The 13,954-nt window shown below is 40.6% G+C and overlaps 1 protein-coding gene across 1 annotated transcript in view; it reads right to left on the reverse strand.

Moving 5' to 3' along the window:
* The window catches only part of CCPG1 (cell cycle progression 1), a 44,598-nt gene extending 30,885 nt beyond the window's left edge, over positions 1-13,713 (reverse strand). Inside the window, exon 1 of the mRNA XM_075531559.1 lies at positions 13,557-13,713. The gene's annotated coding sequence lies outside the window, so the exon portion shown is untranslated. The remainder of the gene's footprint in view (positions 1-13,556) is intronic.
* Positions 13,714-13,954: the final 241 nt, after the last annotated feature.

The raw sequence follows: 13,954 nt of genomic DNA on the forward strand, positions 1-13,954 counted from the left end.
GGCACTGATCTTTATGTGGTTTATTTTCATTCATTTTTTTTATGACTTTCAATTTTCTGAGATTCTTACTACATATATTCCAAGTTCCAATTTTTTAAAATTATTTTTTAAATCATTTTATTGGGGGCTCATACAACTCTTATCACAATCCATACATCCATCCATTGTGTCAAGCACATTTGTACATTTGTTGCCATCATCATTTTCAAAGCATTTTCTTTCTACTTGACCCCTTGGTATCAGCTTCTCATTTTTGTCCCTCCCTCCCCCACACTCCCTTCCTCACCAACACTTGATAACTTATAAATTATTACAATTTTGTCATGTGTTACAGTGACCGATGTCTACCTTCACCCACTTTTCTGTTGTCTGTCCCCCCGGGAGGGGTTTATATGTAGATCATTGGGATCGGTTCCTCCTTTCTCCCCCCACCTTTCCCTTACCCTCATGGTATCACTACTCCAAGTTCCAATTATTAACAGATGTTTGCAACTGTTTCACCTTATTTTGAGTTATGTCCCTTTAGCAAATGTAGGTTCTGAAGGACTTATTCCACTCACATCATATGGTCAACTCTACTTTGAGAGGGCAGCTCTTGTCAGTCATATTTTGAGTGCCTTCAGACATGAAGGGCTCGTCTTCTGATAGACTACCTGACAATGTTCCGCTATCCATGAAGTTTTCAGTGGCTAATTCCTTTCAAGTGGACAGCCGATTCCTCTTTTGCAGTCTGTTGTCAGTCTGGAAGCTCTGCTGATACCTGTTCACTTTGGGTGACCTTGCTTGTCGCTGAAATATCGATTCACAAAGCTTCCAGCATTACAGCAACACATAAGACTTCAAAGTACAACAAAAATGGACAGACAAGTGGTGGTGGCATGGTAGGTAGTCAGTAAAGAAAGGGATGTCTAGAGCAAGATCCAGGTATGAGCACAGGTCTACACTGTTTCTCAAGGAGCTCAAACTCCTGAAGAAAACCGGAGTTCCTCTCCCACTGGTGAGAAATGCGTAAGCTTTTCTCTCTCTAAAAGCTTTAAGCATAACTTATAAATAAGCTGAGTTTACTACCAAGTTGCAGCGGGATGAGAAATCATGCAAATTATAATCCTGAGGGTACTTTGTGAAGATGACTTGAAGCTCTTTTCTACGCTGAGGCCTCCTTTTCTTTTAACCTCAGAGGAGCTTCGTTACTAAAACCTCAAGTCTTATATTTTTAGTTACTTCCTGAATGGGTTTTCAAGCATTTAAAAAATAACTGAAACACTGAAATGGTATTCTTGCTTTTCATTTTTGGTTATCCTAGAGAATAGTATTAGCCAAAAACAATCTGGTATAAGCAGATCATGTAATGCTTTACAAGTTCTAAGAATTTAGCTTTTACACGGAGTGAAATTTAAAATCACAGAAGTGTTTTCAAGAAAAGAATGCTGGATCATTCTGGTTGCCTCCTGAGACAACACTGCATGGGAGAAGAAACAGAAGCAGATCATGGACAAGTTTACTGCAATCATGCAGATGAGCGATGATGGCTGTTTGAACAAGAAGTGGCCATGAAGATAGTTACAATAAAAAGGAATTGAAATTTCCCCGTGAACCTGCTGAAGAGTCTCGGAGATGGAAGACCTCAACAGGAGTGAGTTCTAAAAGGAAAATCAGTGAGTGGACTCTGGATGTGTTAAATTTGAAATACAATAGTTATTTCCAAGTAGAAATGTCATGCAAGCAACCAGAGAATGAATTCAGTATGTGCTATAGCTAAAGTTGTAATTTTTAAATACTTTAAACTGTCAAAGCTCAAAAACACTAAATGAACTCAGTGCTATCGAGTCAATTGACAGGGTAGAACTGCCCCTATGGGGTTATGAGACTGTAACTCTTTACAGGGGTAGAGAGCCCCATCCTGCTCCTGAGGAGTGACTGGTCATTTCAAACTGCTAACTTCGTGGTTAGCAACCCAACGTGTAACCCACTACACCGCTCGGGCTCCTCCAAAGTTTGTGATAATTAATACAACAACAACATTAATTTTAACTAATACGATACTTGTAGGAATGTTACCTGATATGATGGTGGCCCTCATCATTCCATAGCAGCTACATTTTACTATGGAAGAGGTAAGGTTTCTACCACCCTGTCTTCTAGAATAAGACCTGACGGAGAAGAATGGGGCATTCTCCTACACGTCTACAATTCCAATGTAAGGCAACCAATGAAATATCAGAGAAACACCAAATGTACTGGTGTAATGTGACCAAAGATGAGAGTGAGTCTGTATTGTTTTTAAGAACCTATTCCTTTTTTTTTTTCAAGTTCCAGAACTTTCCACTTTCGAAATGACATGAAACCTATTTTAAGAGACTTCACTTAGGATAAATTTTAAGTGTCCTTTGTAATTAACTCCATTTTTTATACAGAAGTGCTCTAAAGAAATATTTTTTAAATGTGTCTACACTAATGTGGAACATACTGCATTCATACATTCAACAAGTACTACTGAGTCTCTGAAATGTGCTCCTACCCACTCCAAGAGCTGGAGATACAGCAATTCAGGGAGGGCTTGCCCAGAAATGAGCTTTTATTAGTCGAATATGTAAGAGCGATTCTAAAGTCCATTAAGTAATTCCACTGTCTTTTCATTTCATTTTTCCACAAACTTCCTAAAGCCTCTAGTTTACCAAGCCAATCGGTGTCAAGTGCTTCGAAGAGAGAAACAGAGCAAGTAGGGAATGCGCAATGCCAGGCATCAGAGTCGAGGACTAGAAATTTCAATAGTCAGGAAAGCTCACTGTAGAGGTACTTGAAATAAGTCGTTTTCAACCCTTTTACTATTTTAACGCAAAGGAGATTTAGTTGTGTGAAATCAAATACTCACAGATAAGCCAAATATTTCAAGTCCTCCTACTGTCACCTGGGGATGAAAGCCAAAGTGGATCCATCAATTTATCTAAAGAAACGACACTTATAAACTAGATTTTTATGATGTAAGTATTGAACAAAAGGTAGAAAAGTAGAAAGCACAGCAGTGTAGAGCTCACCTTATAATGACTCCAGGTAAAACAACCAGGTGTTAGGTAGCAGAGGGTGGGTGAAAGAAGGGTGGAGAATGTATTCTTAATCAGGAATTTTGAACTTTCATCATGTCAGTGGGGAGCCAAGTCTAATCAATCATTGGTGTCAAAAGGCCCTTTCCTTCTGTGTGGAAAATGTACTGGAAGAGTGCAAATGGGAAAGGAGGGCATTTGACATCATTCTTGATCAGAAAGAACAGGGTCTCCAAGGTTGCATACCTTTATGCAGTGGTTCTCAACCTTCCTGATGCCGCGACCCTTTCATACAGTTCCTCATGTGGTGGTGACCTCCAACCATAAAATTATTTTCATTGCTACTTCATAACTGTAATGTTGCTACTGTTATGAATCAGGCAACCCCTGTGAAAAGGTCATTCAACCCCCAAAAGGGTCGCGACCCACAGGTTGAGAACCTTTATGGACTCCGACAGCCTCTCCTTTTTCCTGTGGAGTAGCCAACTCACTGTGCCAACAGAGGGCCTTCAGTGATATGTAAGGGGGTACCTCCCAAAACAGATGTTTTTCAAAACTATGTGTATTTAATTTTTCTAACAAAACAACCTATCACCTTCAACGTACTCTCCATTACTTTTTTTTTTAATTTTCCCAAGTACTGCTTCATTCCATTACTCTTAATACATTTGCCAAATCTGTGATTCCATTTTTAGAAACATTTTTCAAAGTCATCTGTTTAGATGGCTGATAACACCTCCCTCATTTTTGTCTTCCCCTCTTCTACATCCTTAATTCCTGTCCTTTCAAGTACCTCTGCCTTCATGAAAACAAACATAAGTGGCAGGGAGCAAGGTCAGGTGAATAAGATGCGTAGAGCAAGAGAGGCGTGCTGTGTTTTGCCAGCACCTGGCACAGAGATGGCTGCATGAACAGGTGCATTGTCATGGTGGCAAAACCACTCCCCCGTCTGCCACAAATCAGGCTTTTAAAAAAAAAAAATCATTTTATTAGGAGCTCATACAACTCTTAACACAATCCATACATACATCAATTGTGCAAAGCACATTTGTTCATTCATTGCCCTCATCACTCTCAAAACATTTGCTCTCCACTTAAGCCCCTGGCATCAGCTCCTCATTTTTCCCCTCCCTCCCCGCTCCCCTAAATCAGGCCCTTTGCCACACACTGTTATACAATCTTTTCAGAGCCTCTTAATTGAAAGCTAGATTAGCAGTCTGACCTGGTGGAATGAACTCTATAAGAACTACAAGTTGACATTTTCAAATGTCCTGAAAAAGGTGTGTCATCAGTTGAAATTTCACCTTTTTTAAAACAAGAAAACCACTCGTACATTGAGTTTTTCCCATAGTGCTCTCCTTATAAGCTGTGTTCAACATCACAACAGTTTCTGTGGCATGTTTCCCAAACAGGAAACATAATTTCACAGTAGCACACTGTTCTCTTAAATCAGTCATCACAAAAAAATGAGGTTCAAGCAAAACAGCTTTTATCAAAAAAGCTCACTGTAACCAGAGAGAACATTCCCAGGGAATGCTACTGGATGCACTAACTCAGAGCAGGAAAAATGCATACTACAAAAGCTCTGCCCAGTGAAGCTTTCCAGGATTGTTTTTGGGGGGTACTCCCTGGAATATAACAGAGCCAATATTCAAAACACTTAAAGTGTACCAACAAGAAACATCATAGTGTACCTACAAACCAGTGAAAGCTGTTTAAAACATTCAGAAAAGTTTTAGCAAAACATGCAGAAAATTTATTTTATTGCCACGGAATCAATTCTGACTCATAGAAGACATAAAAATGGCTTGTAAATTAATGAAATAAGAAATGTTTGGCCTTATGATGTATACATAAAGAGAAATCAAATTATTTTGTGCCTAACAGGTTAAACAAGATTAAAAAGGACAGAAAGTTGAAGGGGGACAAAAACTAAATCCACTCCCATTGAGTGGAATTTTAATTCAGAGTAACCCACTAGGCAGAGCAGAACTCTCCAGAGTTTCCAAGATGTAAGTCTTCACAAAATCAGAATGCCACGTCGTCCTCTACTAGAATGGCCCGTGGCGCTGAACTATTGCTCTTCTGAGTGCTTTAACCTCTGGACATCAGAAGGCTAGAGAAGATAGGGGAAATAGGCACTGTGAACAGTGGAAATGTATAGTCATTATCCCTTGAAGGTAATTTTGCAGTAACTAGCAAGATGTTATACGCAGATACCTTGCCATCTGCCAATTCCATTTCTAGGAATTTATGTGAGCTACCCCCATAAATATGTAAACAAATGCAAATTTATAAGAAAAGGTCATGGGAAAACTTTTATAGTACCATAAAATCATAAATCAAATGGCCCACAACAGTATACTTATTAAAAATAAAATGTATGAATACCAATCAAACCTAAAAGACCACAATTGTATGAAAGCAACCGGTCGTAGATATAGCAGAGGTCCTGGGGAAGCAGAGAAGGGGGCACTATGTCATTCCACTGTGGCAGGGTCCGCATTCTTGGCAATAGTTAAAAATTTAATTAAGAAAGCCGTAAAATATGAAGTAGAGCTATGTCTTGACATGGAAAGGCATCAATTAAGTGAATAAAAAAGGTCAGAAAAATACATATGCTACCATGAAATCCTATTTATATTAATCTATGTATTCACTAAGGAGCCCTGCTAGTGAGGTAGTGATACATAGGGCTGCTAACCGCAAAGCCAGCAGTTCAAAACCACCAGCCACTGAGCAGGAGAGACAAGGTTTTCTACTCTCATAAAGAATTATGGCCTCAGACACTCACCAGCACAGTTCTACCCTGCACTATAAGGTCACAATGAGTCAGCTTCAACTCAATGGAAATAAGTTTGGGGTTTTCTGTTTGTTTTTGATGTGTTTATTAACAACCTGCTATATGCAAATGACATGACCTTGCTTGCTGAAAACCAAGAAGACTTCAAGTACTTACTAATGAAGCACTTAGTAAAGATTTTATAAAGACTTCAGGATAGATTACAATTCAACATAAAGAAAACAAAAATCCTCCACTAAACCAATAGACAACACAGTAAATGGAGAAGACTGAAGTTGTCAAGGACTTCATTTTACTTGGATCCATAATCAACACTCATTGAAGTGGTAGTCAAGAAATAAAGTATTTATTGCATTACACAAATTTGTGACACAAGATCTCTTTGAGATGTTAAAGAGATGTCACTCCGAGGACTAAGATGTGTCTGACCCAAACCATGGTATTTTCAATCAGCTCCTGTGAAAGCTGGGCAATGATAAAAAAAAAAAAAACACCACAGAAGAATGAATGCATTTGAATAGAGGTGTTGGCCCAGAATATTCAAAGTACAGGAACTGCCAGAAGAGCAAACAAATGCATCTTGGCAGTATGGCTAGAAGTGCTCCTTAGAAATGAAAACTTTCAAAGCAAATGTTTTGAGAATGGTGAGGGCAACAAATGCACAAATATGCCTGACACATGGATGGATGGATGGATGGGTTGTGATAAGAGCTGTACGAGCCCCCAATAAAATGATAAAAAAGAAATGACAACTTCCCTTCATGTACTTTCAACATGTTATCAAGGACCTGCTCCTGGAAACAAGTATCATATTTAGTAGAAGGTCAGTGAAAAAGGAAAACACGTCAACAAGATGGACTGACCCCTAATGGCTGACAGAGTACACCCAAACAGCAATGATTGTGAGGAAGGCACAGAAGCAGGCGGAATTGTGTTATGTTGTACACAGAACTGCTATGAGCAGGAACCAAAAAGGTGCAACATATTATGACTTTAAAACTTACTTTTTTAAAAAAAAGTTTAAACCTAAAATGACATGGAATGTGTCTACTAATTTTCAGTGAGCATTTAGGATTTTTTAAATTAGGGTCTATTTCTTTGCACAATGGGAGAATCAGCCAGTAGAAAGCAGCAGCTACTACTACATGCAAAAGTATGGTCAATGAGAAGCAACAAAGCCCACAGGGAAGCAGCACACCACCTGTGATCACAAGTTGTCAATAGGATCAGGTATCAGGCATCAAAGAACAAAAAATTCTATCATTGTGAATTAGGGGGGAGTACGGAGTAGAGACCCAAAGCCCTTCTGTAGGCAACTGGTCATCCCCTTACAGAAGGGTCGCAGGGAGGAGAGGAGCCAGACAGGGTGCAGTATACCACTGATGAAACATTCAACTTTCCTCTAGTTCTTTAATGCTTCCTCCCCACCACTGTCATGATCCCAATTATGCCTTACAAATCCAGCTAGACCAGAGCATGTACACAGGTACAGATCAGAGCTGGAAACACAGGGAATCCAGGACAGATAGACCCTTCAGGACCAAAAATGAAAGTAGAGATACCAGGTGGGTAAGGGGAAAATAGGGAAGAAAAGGGGAAGCAATCACAATGATTTACATATAAGTTCCTCCCTGGGGCAGGACAACAGAAAAGTAGGTGAAGGGAGACATCAGACAGTGTAAGATACGACAAAATAAAAATTTATAAATTATCAAGGGTTCGTGAGGGAGGGGGGAACAGAGAGGGAGGGGGGAAAATGAGGAGCTGATACCAAGGGCTCAAGTAGAAAGCAAATGTTTTGAGAATGATGATGGCACAAACGTACAAATGTGCTTGACACAATGGATGGATGGATGGATGGATTGTGATAAGAGTTGTACCAGCTCCCAAGAAAATGATTTGGGGGGGGGGGGGAAAGTATGGTGAAACTTAACAACAAACCACATATATAAAATCTCCATACAAATTCTGAGGGGATATCCAACCCCCTTCCCCTCCCCCCCAGTCTCCAGGGAAAACACCTAGTGGGAGAACTGTTTTTTGTTTAACTTTTTTTCCTAATGTAAAGATAAAGCCCAATTTAAACACAATAGATGGTAAATAAGAATGAATGTATCTTTCAGGTGATCAGTTCCTTCAAGATAAGTGGAAGGCTAGGGAAGTCGAATCAAAATGCTAACTATTTAGTATATCAGACATTATTTGTGAAATTTATGCTAGGGAAACGACAAGATACACCTGAGACTTGCTCTTTTCTTTCTTTGGCTATGATTTAGTTATTAAACCTGGGGTCTTTTGGTAAGCTTCCCAGCCCACAGTGCAGCAATTTTCCCATCAAAATGTGAGTTGTATGGCTGTCCTGCCGATTTTGTTTGGGACATGAAAGTGGATACAAAGATAACACATCCAGAGACAGAAAGGTCTCCCTAATCCTAATGGAGGAACTTTCATGCAAGCGACTGAAATCCATCACTAAAGCTAGGTAGCTACCTTCTTAAAATCTGGAACACAGGAAGAGTAGGTTTATTTTATTTCTACCCACAGAGCGGTAGCAGTACTGTACGTTAGGTATGGCAGATTAACTTTTTAAACTAAAAAAAAATTCTGTAAAAGAAGTGAGTCAATGCACAATTACTCCACAGGCTTTCTCCTCTGATGTAACTTCCCGCAAATTGAGAAACAAAAGCAGCTACTACCACAGCTGAAGCCACACCTGTGATAGAAAGTTGAAAATATAGCAATAATATGAATTCAGAAAAATTAAGCTGCATGTGAGTGTGGAAACAGTCCTTTTATTGGGTATACTCACTCTGAGAAGATCTCTGATTTTCTAGGATTATTATACCTTAAAATTGTAAGCACCTGAAAAGGTTAACATTACAAGCTTGACTGAGCTTTCTGCTGGCTTATTGGGGCAGTGTACGTCCCTGGTGGTCTGGCTTGTTTTACCCTTTTACGGAAAAAATTAAGTAAAACTACTAAGCTTCTATTTTCAAACGTTAAAATAACTCATTTTTATTTATTGAAAAATACATAGTCCTTTTTTTTTTCCTTTTAAACATCCCTCAGGGATACCTGGCCATAATTCTTACAGCTGTCCTCAATTTTTCACTGGGAAAAGTAATTTGGAAGGCTAGAAAGCAAACACAAGTATTGTATGCATTTCTGTTATTTCCGTGCCCTAGTGGTAATGTTGGCTAACCCATTGGACTGCTGACCTCTCTCTAGGTTGGTACTTCAAAGCCACCAGTTGCTCCCAGGGAAAACAAAGGAGCTGTCTGCTCACATTGAGGTTTACCACCTCAGAAGCCAAATACAGGATCCCTGTGCGTGGGAATAGACTCCATGGAAGCGGGTTATTACAGAAGAATCATTCAATATTCATTGTTAATCGTTACTGTTGCCATTTTCACTTACCTATATTTACTCTGATAAAGTCATCAGATGTTTTCGCAAGTTTCACAAGGACTTTTTCACTAGGATGTTCCATATGTCAACCTCCAGTGAATGCATCCCCTCTCACAGCCAGGACTGACTTCAGAAGAAGCTATCCAAACTCCTATCACTCATCTCTAAGTCAGCGAGAAGGAGCTCTGGTGGCAACACTGGCCAAGCAGTTAGCTGCTGACAGGCAGCCAGCCTGAGCCCACCAGCCACTCAAAGGGCGAAGGGTACAGCAGTCTGCTTCCATCCAGACTGACCACAGTTCTACTCTGTGCGACAGGTCATCGTTACTTGTTAGAACGGAATCAACAGCCATGGGTTTGGTCTTGATTGTGGCTCACAAATGAAGGCTTACACATGCTATCCATTTCTCAAGAAGAAACCTCGATTTCCTAACAATGGAATCTAATTGTTCATGAAATGAACTTGGAAGTCCCATTTAAAACATTAGAAGCAATATCCACCACCTACTGTTGTTATGTTGCTACTTTTCATTTGATATTAAAATATATCAAAGTTATAAATTAAAAACCCAACATTTAAGCACAAGCAATTTTAGTCAGGACCTTTAATACAACCAGGAAAGGGGTCAGGTCGCCTTTGAACTAGGAAAGGACACGAAGCTGTACCAAGAAATCAAAGAAAGCCCACCATTTGCTTTTCCGCCATCCAACGGACCAGTCAAAAGCATAGTGTATCACGCCATCACACTTCAAATTCACACTGTGTTGTAACAGATCAATTTTATAAAATACAATGTATAAGATACTAATTTTTTAAAGTGCTCATCAGGTCAAAACTACAGAACTGCCAAGGGAAAAAAAATCTTTGAAAATGTAATAGCTATTACTTAGAATATAGCAACTTCCTCACTTCAAACAAACAGAAAACCAATACATGGATAAATCGCTCTGCACTAACACAGTGGTTTAATCTTCCTATCTGATTGGATCTTCTCAAATATCCCATGCAGTAAGTTAATTGGCTATGATTTCCAACTTATAAATGGAAACAGCAGAGGCTCATAAATTAAATCACTTGCTCAACCCCATTAAACAGCTTATCTTTTTATATTCCAACATGCAAGCAATATGAACTACAAGTAAGGTTTTAGGGAAAGAACTATGGTTGATGGACTGGTACTGGGGAAAATGAGAATCTTGGCATCCTGTGGTAACACCCCGTACTTCAGAGCTAAATTCCCCAGAGACACTCCCCCCGCTTACAGGCTTTCTGGGGTAGCTTTCCTTCAAACAAACAAGCAATAAAAACTAAAACCCTCCATGTAAGAATTAGCTGCTCGCTTTCCCATATCACAGAACAAAATAGCTTAGATTTGGTCAAGTAATCCTGGTGCAATACACTGCACATAAATTTTGAAACTAATTTTTAACAACTTTTATCTACTCAAAACTGAAGAACTGCCAGGAAGAAAAGGGTTTTTAATGTAACAGTTTGTCTTTAGAATATGGCAACTTCCTCACCTTTAACAAACACAGAGACACAAAAATCAATCCTGCCTTCAGTACTTCTGCATTGTTAGATGAGTCTGCATTTTCTGTTTTAAAATACCCTGGGCTTAACAGGCCTTGCGGCCCTGTCCATGCTCTTACATGTTCAGAGACTACTGCTTTGACACTTTTAGCAGTTGGCCATCACCTACGTTTTAAAAATCTTTATTTGCTGGAAAAGAATTTAATTACACAATGTACACAGCAATACTGTGGAACCAATTAGTAAATTAGATGCATTACCAATTGTGAATGCTTCTTATGCCCTATAAATGAATGCAAACCTAGTAATTTATTGATTAAGCCTACCTAGTACTTAAGAATTGGAATCTAGGAATTAGTGACACTAACTGGAATTTTAAAAGAGAAGGAGCGCTTGAAAGAAGACAACTTAAAGAACATGAAATGTAAACACTACAGCGGGGGAGGGGAGGGCAGTGCCAGGGAGAGAACAAGAGCAGTTCAGACTAGGTCCTTTAAGTGTTAAGCAAAACTAGAAGTTGAGGCAAATTTCAATGTTTTTAAGGATGATAATAGGGAAAATGCAGATTATTGATACTCTGTGGAAGAACAATATGGTCCTTTCTTTATGAGAGGAAAAGTGGGCAAAATAATGAATTAATATGATTTCTTCATCCATACCAGCCACAAAAAATAAAACAAATACACCTCAAAATATGGCATATAAAACAGCATTCCAAATGATTCATTGTAAAAATGCTTATAAATGTCACTCTCGTAGAAGAGTTGCTTAACAGCTTTATTCCCACTGGTAAATGCTTACAAACAATAAACAAAAAATTTTTGCTCTATCTAAATCTCTTCAGTAAATTAATGTCTGATCTTTTGTTGTCACTTGGAAGATTACAGGATTAATCAAGATTGTACTGCCTTAACTGAAGAAAGGTAAACATTTTGGTCTTTGGTTTTACTTTACAAGGTAAATTGAAAGCAGAGCAAATGAAGACAATGCATATAAGTGCCAATAATTAGTCATATCTGGTTTTTATTACTCTCTTGTACCTTTTTCTCCAAATTCACATTTAAATTAATATGCAGAAAAAGCACTAGGACCTCTGCCCTAGTTGTTACTGGGTTTTTTTTGTGGGTGTTTTTGTTTTGTTTTGCCTACTGTACTTGCTTGTAAAAATAGTGACAGCCAGACTACAGAAAAATGGGTGAAGGTAGACATCATTGTAAGATATGACAAAATAATAATAATTTAGAAATTATCAAGGGTTCATGAAGGAAGGAGGAACAGAGAGAGGGGGGGGAAATGAGCTAATACCGAGGGCTCAAGTAGAAAGCAAATGTTTTGAGAATGATGGCAACAAATGTACAAATGTGCTTGACACAATGGATGGATATATGGATTGTGATAAGAGTTGTACAAGCCCCCAAGTAAAATGATTTTTAAAATAGTGACAATTACTAAAATCTGCTTCCCTTTTTAAAAATGTTTTTTTCTAATTAAAAAGTAAAATGTAGAAAATTGGGGAAAACATAAAAGTATAAAGAAAAATCTATAGTTTTTACCACCAAATCACTTCTAGAATTAGAAATATCTTTTGTCTTATTTGAAGACATATAACTCCTCCCTGTTCTGTTACATAATTGTAAGGTATTTTCTAACCTATTTTCATTTGAAAATCAGCATTTCTCACACCCTTAAAAATTATTCGGGAATGATTTCGAATGTTTTCCTTGACGAGACTCCCAGTCTTAGGGCAAAGGGGACAAAAATGATATATTGAAAGTATACCGCCTCTCTCTCTCCTTCCTTCCCCTTTATTATCTGATCTTGGGTAAGAATAGTAAGCCATCCCCACTGCCATCCTACCTGTAATAAATATCCCCAGAGAAATGTGGGCCTTGTAAGATTCAAAACCTTAAGCCAAAAGGTATGGTACTCTTAATTGGTGAGCTTTCAAGCACTATATCCTGTGGGTGTGACCTTCCTGAAGGAGGTGGAACTCCTAAATTCCCAGTACTAAAGCAGTTAGTTATTTACCTGTTCTACCTACCCACCAAGCCCTATTCCATAGGCTACCGAGGAGGGGAGCGGTGCAAAATTCTATTCAAATGTCTTAATCGGCCACATTTGTTCAAACTGGCGCTCCCTACGGCAGTTAGAGCGATTAGACAGATACACATGCAAAGCGTTCAAGGGTGGGACAGCTGCTGATACATGGAGGGTGGATCCTCGATGCCCCCGATGCAGAGACTGAGTCTAAAGCGGGGCGGCGGAGAAGAACGGAGCATACTTCATCCCGATCGCGCTGCCGGATGAGCAGCAATGTCGCCTGCATTATTCAGTATCTCTCTGCCTGGCATCAAGGCCCTCAGCGCCACCCAAAAGGGTGGGCAGGCAGAAAAGCGAGCGGCGTGACGCACACAGCATCTTACCATATGGACCTCCATCAATGCGGGCGGGAAACAGCCCCCCGGGCGGGCGCCTCCCTCACCTCCCTCACCCGTGGCGCACAGCTCGCTCTGCACGCGGAGCAGGGGCGACGGGACCCCCAGGCCGACTCCCTCAGGAAGTGGCCGTGGCCGCAGGGGCTGCGGACTCCCGGCCACAATTATGCCAGCCCGGTGGCACGGCAGCGCACGGCAGGCGCCAGGGGTCAACGCGCACGCCCCAGCAGCCCCCGTCTCCGACAAGATCCCAGGACTGTTCTCCAAGGACAATGGCCAGAGGCCGCGATCGCCGTCCTCGAACTCGCTCCCGTCGTGCAAACCCGCCCCAGACCTTACCTGAAGGTGCCGCGCCACCTCCGCCACACTGCGTTGCCGGTCGTGGTGGCGGCGGGCACAGTTCCGAGCGCAAGTGACGCCTCTCATGAAAACAACAACCTGCTCACAAGCGCCGGCAGCCGGGACGCGACAGCCGGCGGGGTCCCGCAATGCATGCCGGGAGTCGTAGTCCACGGATCATCTCGCGTCGTGAGGCTGAAGGAAAAAGAACTACGATTCCCAGAGAGGATCGCAGCTCCCCGCGGCAAGACTGCAGGAAGCGGCGTCCTGCGGCCAAGATCCCCACAACATCCGGGCCCCGGCACGGGAAAGGCACCGCGGACGGTTGCTATGGAGACGAGATGCAACTGTTCTAAAGGGATTCGTGGTTGCACACCAAAAGACGGCTCTCTGAATTA

This window comes from Tenrec ecaudatus, chromosome 14, assembly GCF_050624435.1.
Source record: "Tenrec ecaudatus isolate mTenEca1 chromosome 14, mTenEca1.hap1, whole genome shotgun sequence".
NCBI lineage: Eukaryota > Metazoa > Chordata > Mammalia > Afrosoricida > Tenrecidae > Tenrec > Tenrec ecaudatus.